This window comes from Alnus glutinosa, chromosome 4 (assembly GCF_958979055.1).
Source record: "Alnus glutinosa chromosome 4, dhAlnGlut1.1, whole genome shotgun sequence".
Taxonomy (NCBI): domain Eukaryota; kingdom Viridiplantae; phylum Streptophyta; class Magnoliopsida; order Fagales; family Betulaceae; genus Alnus; species Alnus glutinosa.
The window spans coordinates 21,297,448-21,308,190 of NC_084889.1; the positions used below are offsets into that span (position 1 = coordinate 21,297,448).

The following is a 10,743-nucleotide window of genomic DNA, read 5'->3' on the forward strand; positions in this document are numbered from 1 at the left end:
TTCTGTCTTGGAATTCGCAAGTAATCTTCATGGACATCTTCTAGAAACTTGTGATCGGTCACATGTTTTGAAATGAACACTATCCGTATACATGAAGACTCTGAATAAGAACCGATCATCCTGTTTATTTGCAACCATTACATAAAGTGTTTTTGTCATCCAGAATGTAGCTAACATAAAATACTAAGGGGTAATTACCTTTTCCTCCCATGAACTACCAGCCTGTGTCATTTTGCCCCCACGAACTACCACTTCGACCAAAAGAGAGCATCAAACTACCATTTTTACACACTTTGGCCCCTTCTGTCAGTCTAATTCATGCAAAGACTTAAATGCCCTAACTCAATTTCAAAAATGACCTAAATACCCTCATCTTAAAATAAAAAAAAAATGAAGGAAAAAGGGGTGGCTGCCGAGGTGGCCGGGTGGCCTGCGAGCCACCCCCAGAGGTGGCTCCGGCCACCTCTGGGGTGGCTTGCGGCCCACCTCGGCCTAAGGGGTGGCCGCACGGCCACCCTAGGTCTTTTCTAGGGTGGCCGCACGGCCACCCTAGGTCTTTTCTAGGGTGGCCGCACGGCCACCCTAGGTCTTTTCTAGGGTGGCCGCGCGGCCACCCCGAGGCCGTGGGTGGCCTGGGAGCCACCCCTAAAGGTGGCTCTGACCACCTTTGGGGTGGCTCGCGGCCACCCAGGTTCTGGGGAGGCCGTGCGGCCACCCCTTAGGCCGGGGTGGGCCACGAGCCACCCCAGAGGTGGCCGAAGACACCTTTGGGGGTGGTTCGCAGGCCACCCGGCCACCTCAGGGGTGGCTGCCGCCACCCCTTTTTTTTAAAATATATCAATTTTAGGGGTAATTACCTTTTCCCCCCATGAACTACCAAAAAATGCGCGATGCCTCCATGAACTACCAACTCAACCAAAATAGAGCATTCAACTACCAAAGATAACCATTTTCCCCCCTTCCGTCAGTCACACGCCGTTTTACCCTCATTTTCTTCCTCTTTTCCCCCTATGAACTACCACCATCTTCCTCTTTTCCCCCCATGAATTATCATCATCTTCCAACATGCCCCCATATAAAACGGCACATGACCCGTTGACCGTTTGTTTTTAACCCCTTTGACTGACGGAAGGGGGAAAAATGGTTGTCTTTGGTAGTTGAATGCTCTATTTTGGTCGAGTTGGTAGTTCATGGGGGCATTGCGCATTTTTGGGTAGTTCGTGGGGGAAAAATGTAATTACCCCTTAATTTTAATATTTTTATTAATTACTGTAGAGGGCATTTTGGTCTTTAAATCAAAATTAACGGTAAAAAATGGCATATTCCATCCAAGTTAACGGGATTCCTGACGTAAGGGGCCAAAGTGTGTAAAAATTGTAGTTTGATGCTCTCTTTTGGTCGCAGTGGTAGTTCGTGGGGGCAAAATGACACAGGCCAGTAGTTCATAAGGGGAAAAGGTAATTACCCCAAATACTAGAAAACGTAAAGTAAAAAAGAAAAGAGTTGGCTCATTGTGAAAACTTAATGAGTTTTATACTGCAGAGTTTGTGGACTCACACTTCCACCTATGCGGACGTGGCTATCACCGCTACTGTGTAGATGTTAATGCTTTGGCTGCCGGTACCACTAATGTCAATGATGACCCAGTGGCGCTATATTTGGAATACTACGATTGAGACTCTTCGCATTTAGTCGTATGTGTGCAGACTTGGATTAGAACACCCCAGAAAAATTTAGAGTATTTTCTTTAATGAAAAGGATCCAAAGGAAATTTTGTATAATAGATTGATAGAGATTAAATTTTTTGAATAATACTAGATATTGTTAAAAAGAAAAATAATAATAGTATATTTTTCTTTATTATAAGAGAACCTAAAGAAGATTGTTATAATATTAAGTGCTATTGAAAGAGGTTTAAAAGATATTAGGTGTTTTATAAGATTTTTGGTATAGAATAATTGTAACAAATTTTATGCACATAACCCATAAGAGTGGTGGAAGATCACGTGTCCTTTAGATATCTATTTGCCTTTTTATTAAAGAAACCTTTAAAAGATTAAAAAAAAAAAGCCTCAACGTGTCTCCAAGACAAAATATGTCTTCTTTCTTTTCCACATTTCATCCTCCTCCCTCCCTTGTCTCCACGCGTAGCAGACATGCCTAAGTCTCTCAAGAAAATTCAGCCACAAGTCCCTCTCCTTGTCTTGCACTAATTGGCTGACACCTATCTCCTTCCTCTTATATAAATCAAGCCAAGCACCTCTCTTCCTCATCTCTTCAAGCAATCAGTGACCCTACAGAAAGAAAGACCGAAAGAGGGAGACCGAGAGAGCCGATGGGTGAGCCACCGGTTGGGGCGGACAAGAACGTAGGGCCGATAGGCCACGACTTGGCCCCGGTGAAGCCACGGGGAGCCCGATTTCCGATGTTTTTCTTCAGTACCCAAACTAAGAGCAAACCGTTTTAGGTAAGTAGAATTCTCAAACTTTAATTTTCAATTGATGGGTTTCATTTCTAGGAAAGAAACCAAATGGGTTTTGTAAATTATTTTTTGGAGTTTTGATTTCATGGTTTGATTTGGGTATAGTGTAGAAGTAAAATTGAATTCATTGCGTTTTGAGGGTTGAATTTCCGGTTGTTCATATACTAATTTGGGGCATTGTTTTATGAAAATATCAGTAGAATTTTAAGATTAATGGATGTTGTAATTTTGTGGATTTTCCTTTTCTATTAATGACCGAATAAAGTATTAAAAATTATGGGTTGTTGAAAACAAAAACCGGTTGGGTATTTTCTTTTGGATTTTCTAGTAGTCAGAATAGATGTTGATTTTGGGTCCTGATTTCTTGAATCATATTCTAGGTTAATCAAATGGTGTTATTGTTTTGGGACATTTTCTGAGGGAAGAGACCAAATGGGTATGGGAGATTCTAGATATAAATTTCTATTTGGGTGTTAGTACTGAAAATTATTGATCTTATTTGATTAATTAAAACATAAATTCTGGATGTTCTAATTATTATGAGTTTCGGTTTTCTGGTACTAAATTTCTTGTGGATATTGTCCGAAAGATGGGTTAATTTCTTGTACCTACTATATGAGTGTTGCTTTTTAGAATTTTAGTAGATTGATCTTATGAAGAAATTTATGGGTTGTTTGGTGACAAAATGAATGTTGTTTTAGATTTTTTAATATATAGACAAGCTTAAGAAAACCAAAACTAAAATAGGACTTATATATGAGTGTATTTTATTCTGTTTATCAATGGGTTCCTAATTTTGTTAAAGAAGAGTTTGCCGATTAAATTGAAAAGTTGTGGTCAAGTTGGGATTAATTATATGATATTGGATTTTTGTGACTCTATGTAATTGGGATTCCCGGGTTTTAGGTAGCCGATTGTGGAGGACTTTTGGCTGTAAAAACAGAGTGAATATTAGAGATTTTAGACATTAATTTCTGTTTGAATTGTTGAATTTAAATTGGTTAATTCAAAGTATAATTTCTGAGTATTGATGATTTAGTGATGGATATTACTATCAAATTAGGATCTTGATGGCAAGAAGATTATTCTTAAAAATTGAGTTGTAATCTTGTAAATTGAGTTTGGAGTTATTTTCTAGTGGATTTTGTGAGAAGTACCGAATAGATGCATTGTTGGGTAATTATGATTCTTTGATGGTTTTTCTTGAGTTTTGTGTATTTTGGGTGATTAATTCTGGAAGATGACATTGGTAAATGACTTTGGTATGAGTTACGGATTTGGTGATTTGAGTATTGTTGCAGTTGAGAGTTTATGGATGTCTTGTTGAACCAAGTACTAATGTACCCCATGTTTTTCCTGTTTTGGTACTTGCTGGATTTTATTGTCCTAAGTTCGATCTAAGGTTAATTTGTTTGGGTCATGGAGTGTTGGATTAAGGGTTAGGTGATTCAAGAGAAAGTTGATATTTATGGGGGTTTTTCTATGGATAGGCCGAAGGAATTTTTGTTTCTTTGAAATTTCTGGAGTGCCAATGTTTTAAATCTACTAAAGTAATAATGTTGATAGGAAGTACAGTTTAAAGATCCATGGTTACATATTATGTAGAATATATATATATAGAAAACCTTAGTTTAAATTTTAGGCTTCAAATTTCAGAATATTCTTCTAAGATTCTTCTTTCAATTTATTTAGGTAGAAGCTTGACCCCGAAGCTAATGGCCAGTCCAAGTAAGGGAACACAACCTTAAAACCCAACGAAATTTTAAATAAAACCTTTTCAAAATAAAAACGTCGGCAATTTTCAAAAGACTCTTTCACTTTAATATTACTTGCTCTTTTGCTTCAATTATAATGATTCTCTTATGAAATGTGATTTAACCTCCGTATGATTATATGATAGCTCTCAAGTATGAAATATTAAATATGATACCTATGAACCACATGAATGAATGAGAAGACTATGATATGAATATTCGTACATGTGAACCATATGAATAAAGATCATGATGAGATCATGATTCTCAAAATATGTATATGTTACATGTGCACGATGTGAACGAAGATGATGAAACTATAATTCACTTACATGCATACATGTTTTATATGTGCATCACATAAAGTTTATCCCACGGCTCCATAATGATGTGATTCGGATCTTATGATGATGATGGGTAGCGAGGCGACCACACCAAAAGTGTGGGGCTATCGGCTGAAGGGTCCTCGCCTAGGGAGATTCCTAACCCGGTAGCTCTCCCCTGTTATGACAGGATGAGTCGATGGGTCCTACGGGACTAGTCCCTTAGACGAGCCTAACATGCGCCACTCATGGTTAAAATGCGGAGGCTGGGACAGTGGTTGATAAAATTGACACTATGAATGATGATTGCATATGTACATTTCTTATTGATGCTGATATTTTCTATATGTGAACTCTGAAAATTCTTAATTTCTAAACTAATTTTTTATACTGCCTTGTGCTACGTTGTGTTACTTAATGAGTTGTTGAACTCACCCCTTACCCCTACAACCTTTTCAGGATGCAGTAAGCCAGAGTCACTTTTTGGTAATGGCATGGACCTCGCTAAGAGTAATAGATCGTTAGGGGACTAATGTAACCTTTGTACTATACAGTATGTCTCCCTTTTGGAATTTAGAGCATTGTACAGAGCTACTCTTATGTGCATGTAAATAAAATAGATGGTTAAGATCTATATCTATTAGAAGTGTGATTTATGTAAATGTATTTTTAGGCTCAAGTTTGCATTCCCCTTATATCCGAAAACGGGGGCGTGACACGGATAGTCCATATTTTTATACAGACATTTTGTACATGGCTTGTGTCGCATGTGACACTTATTTTGTATAGTCATTCTTGATGTAAATAATATTTGATTTAAGCCTTAAACAGATAGACAGATATATGGCTCTGATGTTGTATTTACACTTTTGAGTTAATGAATTTAGTTCCACTGCTATAAGTTTATCTCTGATATATTATGCATAAGTAATGAGATGTATTAGGTTGATGTTGGCTTAATGACTGATCATCATGCCACTGTAATGATTCTATTTTGTTAAAAAAAATTAAAAAATAAATAAATAAATTGTGTCATCACATCGGCGCTAGTGATGGACGGTAGCATACAATATGCAAGGCATCAGAAATAGGGTTAAGGGGAGAGGGTGAGGGGTATTTATAGGTTTAGAATCGCATAAGATAGGGATGGGGTGTTATTTTTCGTACTACCAGTCATCAAACATTTAGGCTATACTATCAAACGTTTAGGTCTAGGGTTACAAGAGAATGCTCGGGTTGTACTGTCTAACGTTCGAGTTTAGAGTTACAAGCGAACATTTGGTTATACTATCAAACGTTTGACAATCCAACATCGATCGTTGGGCATCCCACTCAATCATTCGAAATCAAATCGAACACTTAGCCTCCCATTTGATCGTTCGAGATCCAACTCGAATGTTCGTCATCGAGCGTTCTATGTATCACTCAAACGTTAGGCTTGCACAAGAACATGTAAAAGTCCAAAATCATACTGTACAAACTGAGAACCAATCCTAGCGTTATCAAGTTATAGTTGAGCGTGCTTAACCCTAATTAATGTTCTGGGTATTACAGATTATTATCTCTTATTGGGCTTGACCTAATACAAGGAGAAACCCTAACTGGTCATGTATTGTAGTGAGAATAGCTAGGTTTTTCAAGTCCTCCTTTTACATGGAAATCTGGTCCTACTTGACTTGAAAATACAAGTCTATTTAAAGGGTGCTTGTGTAGGCAGGAGTACCACACTCTTGGTCTCATAACTAGAAATGAGAGGAAGGTTTAGAGGTCTCAATACCCTAGCCTACATGTGTGAATTGAAGGAAGAGTAAAATGAATCAAATCAGCCCACACAATAGTGCTAGTCGATTGCCTAGAGGTATTGTTTTTGCCTTTGCAATTTTCCTCTGTTTTTTTTTTTTTTTTGGCATTATCTTTTGTGAAAAATTAAATGACTTCTAATATAAATAAGTGTGTGCAAAAAAATATCAAAATGTAGAATTAAAGGAGACAGATATTTTGTTGACGAAGTGGAAACTCAGTTAAAAGAAAAACTACTCCGGGGCAACCAAACCCAGGATATCCATTATTCAAAAGACAAGACTAGTTACAAAACAGTAGCACTCACATAACCTTATGCAGTGGTTGTACCTTGAACTCTAACGTGTAATCCAACACGAACGACTCTCAACCAAGTCTCCTACTTGAAAGGGTCTTTAATGGAATCCTTTACCCTAAGGCCAACCCTTAAAATAGGCTTCAAATCAACGCCGCAATAGCACACAACGGCAACAGCTTAAGAGAGAGATCAACTCAGCACAATAACTCTAAAAATATAACTCTCTATGCACTACAGAATTTGTAACGCCCCGAACTTGAGCCAGCAAATTCGTAAGCAGAAACCTCCAGTTTCCACGTGACATTACTACATCAGAGATAAACTCTCGCAGCGGAATATATTTTTCTTTTCTAAAGTCTTAGGAATTGATAGCATAACACATTAGAGCTGATTGAAATACCTCAATACGTTTATTAAAAGTTACTTAGGTTTATCTTTACATGTCATATGCACACTAGGTGCATCAAAATTAGTGCCACAGATGGCACATAAGCATATAACATAAAACATGACATGCGTAACATTGTTATAAGCATTTACATGCCATAAAAGAAAACACACATAAATACAACTAGCTATTTCAAGGCTAGAACATAATAATCCAATGATGGTTTCAAAAACCATCAAAACTGGCATATGGGTCCATGCCTTCATCTTCCAAATCTGCGACAGTAACTATGCAAATATGGCGTTATCATATTTGCATAGACAAACAAGTGAGTCATCCATTTTCATATCTAAGTTACCATCAAACTAATAACAGTTCATAAAGAATACAAATGCAAGGGTTGTATGAATATGCATCGTAGTAACCATTTAGTTTGGTGTTTTATGATCATCTTTCTTCAGACCTCTCGTTCTAGGTTATCCGAACCCGTTCATGTCCTTTGCCTCCCACTTAAAGTCTTACATGTTTTTACTGGAATCCTACCGGCCCCAGCATTAGTTATATATTAGGACTTTGAACTCCCTTGGATCCACTGACTAGCCTTTCTTCCACTTGCTACTACATCAGCTTGTTGATGGCTATCTTATCAGCCATTATATTAATTGGACACAACATGCAATGCATGAACAACCACATGCAATGAACACACATCACACAGTCCTATTGAAACTAGAATCATTCCTCAGTAAGTGCATCCATACTTACTCTCTTTAGTGTAATTTAGCTCCTTTTCTGCATATAAATCAATTCACACAATAAAATATATATTAATTATCTATCAAACAAAATATTGTTTATAGACTCTCATCTCTTTATTTTTATTATTATCCATCACTTCATTATGTTTGAAACGATTACTTATAACAATCTTAAAACCTTGGTTCATGATTTGGTGACGAGGCTATATGACCAATACCACCAAATATGAACTTGAAGGATTAAAATATATTATAAGAATATAAAAGTAGATATAAATACTACAACGATTCATGTTTAAACACCGAAACACAGCGTAGCTCTTGGTGACATAACGCTTGCACATGAATCCTAAATGATATTATGATGCAAGGGGTAGGGTACTCAGGTGGCTGAGCCTCCTTGCAGGAATGCAAATGCTAAGATAAATATATATATATATATATATATATATATATATATATATATATATATATATATATATATATATATATATATATATATATATATATATATATATATATATATATATATATATATATATATATATATATATATTAACAAGAATATATTCACTATTTTACCAAAGGTCATTAAATCAATTAAAATCATTTCTTTGATTCATGGTTGAGCATTGAAACGGGGTGACATAATGCTCAAACATGAATCTTAACAATTAATATGGAATGCTATATAATAGATACTCAAGTAATCAAAATTACCTATGATGATCCAAGACCATCACAAGGCTAAAATAAAACAAGAATAATACACAATAATATCAAATAAGATCAAAGAGAGGCATATGTGTTCTTTTAGGTCCTTTTCTCGAATTCTTTTATTTTCAAACTTATCTCTTATGTGATATGTATTTTAGGTAGTAACTTAACATAAAATACATCTTATAAAACACTTATGGAACACTTGAACACATAGAAAACTTACCAAACAAATTCTGAAACAAAAGTCCCTTTTAAGCCTTTAGTGACTGGTTTTGGAGTTGCTAGTACTGTTTTGGTTTTGGATCTTGGTTCTATAAATCTAGGTCATGAAATAGCAAGTTAAGAGGTATATCTAGCTCCCCTAAGGCTGCTGGACAAAAAATCAAAAGAGAGAAATAGAAAAGTTTCACTCAATCTTCACCTAGGCCAAATAGTGTACAAAGGAAAGACTAGATTGTTTTTGTATGAAATTTTCACTTGTCATAAGGTAAAATGGAAGGCAAGGCTTGTCTCATATTTATAGGAGTCTTAGAACATCAAGGAAATGAAAGGAATGAATGTGCATGAGTGCTGGAGGGCTGCTGGAAAAATCAGGAAACAAGGGAAGATTTCTACCACCTTCCTTTCCATGCTTTTCTACTTGAATAATCCATTTGCCAATCACTTGGATTTTGCTTCCCACTAAAATTCCAGAACTTGTTGGAAGGTAAATAATTCAGTCTTTGGGATGCCTAGGGATGGCTGGTAGTGTACTAAAAATCATTTCTGCTAACAATTTCGATAGTTGGATTAATAAGGCACTGGTTTTGGCCAAAAAGTCAACTGTCGCCAAATTGAATTCTGACTTCACAGAATTAAAGTATAAACTTTATATATACTATATAGAGTAATTATAAGCCACAAAAACATATTTATCAAGTCTAAATTTAGAAGTCAAAGTTCGATCAAAAGTGCTACTTGTCGCTAAATGGTCAATCCTCAAGGTCCAAAGTCAACAAATGGAATTTTTACAAACTTTGGCCATAGGATAGATCTTTCTTTTGTGAGTACAACGGTTTTTGAATCAACTAAATCTGAGTCCGTTTAACCTGTTTTTGGTTTAATCAAAGTTTAAAGCTTAAATGTTACTTTTAGGTTTTTAAGGGTTTTAGAACTTGATATTTAAGTTTTCAAAACCACTTTTAGTTTTGCTTGTAAAACCTATGGATATTGTTTCCTCAACAATATCAATGATTTCTTAAGAGCTTGAAATTACTGGGCGTTACAGAATTCAATACTGAATTCTTGCAATTCTCAAGCCTTCGGACCTATTTATAGGCTACAGGTTCAAATAAACGTCTGGCTTGAAATACCTAGGCGCCGTTCGGACGGTAGACATAAGGCGTCCGGACGGACAACTGTGCGATCGGCTTTCCCAATTTCGTAGAAATTCTTTCATGAATTGAGCCGCATACGGACGGTGTCACCCTATCGTCCAGACAGTCACACTTTAACTGCACACAATTTTCATATCAAGGCTTCGCGCGTCCGGACTATGGAACATGTCGTCCGAATGGTTGATCTGATACACGCAATTTCCATATATGTAGCTCGCAAGTTTGGACCATGAAGATTGGCGTCCGAACGTCTTGATTTTGAATGCACGACTTGCCTTATGGATGAGCGCGTCCGAACGGTTGCAGCTGTCTTCCCATATCTGTGTTTTGGAAAGAAATCTCATAAGTGATCGAACACTGAGTGGCGTCTGGACGTGCTGCTGAAACATCCGGACGGATACAAACTGGAGCAGTTCGAAGGTTTTCGACATAGAGGAAGGTCTGGACGGAAAGTTCTCGTCGTCCGGACGAATGATACTTGGACAGTTAAGTGTCCAGACGGTATATCACTTCGTCTGGACGGTTGCGAGGGAACCGAATTTCACTGCCTTGAAATCTTCATAGAGTCTTCTTGAAGAACATAATAGAAGAGTGGACTCTGGATAAAACAGTTTCCCTGTATAAAAGCATCATTACATAGAAGTGATTTTGTCCAACAGAATGAAGCCAATTACACACCAACATTTTGCTATGCTTTCATGATACTTGTTCTTAGGTTTTTCCACTGTATCTTTTAGATATATTCCCAACATTGCGGTGTGCCTCTCAATCCGTCTTCAGATGATCTCACAGTGGTTCTCACGAGTAATTAAAATCAGGTAATGTTTACAATAACTCCATAATC

The 10,743-nt window shown here is 36.8% G+C and overlaps 1 long non-coding RNA gene across 1 annotated transcript; it reads left to right on the forward strand.

The window, feature by feature from the left end:
* The first annotated feature begins 2,078 nt into the window (after positions 1–2,078).
* On the forward strand, positions 2,079–5,460 carry LOC133866980 (uncharacterized). The gene is made up of 2 exons (XR_009899962.1): positions 2,079–2,467; positions 5,019–5,460. It is a non-coding gene; the product is annotated as an uncharacterized LOC133866980 (long non-coding RNA).
* The last annotated feature ends 5,283 nt before the right edge of the window (positions 5,461–10,743 follow it).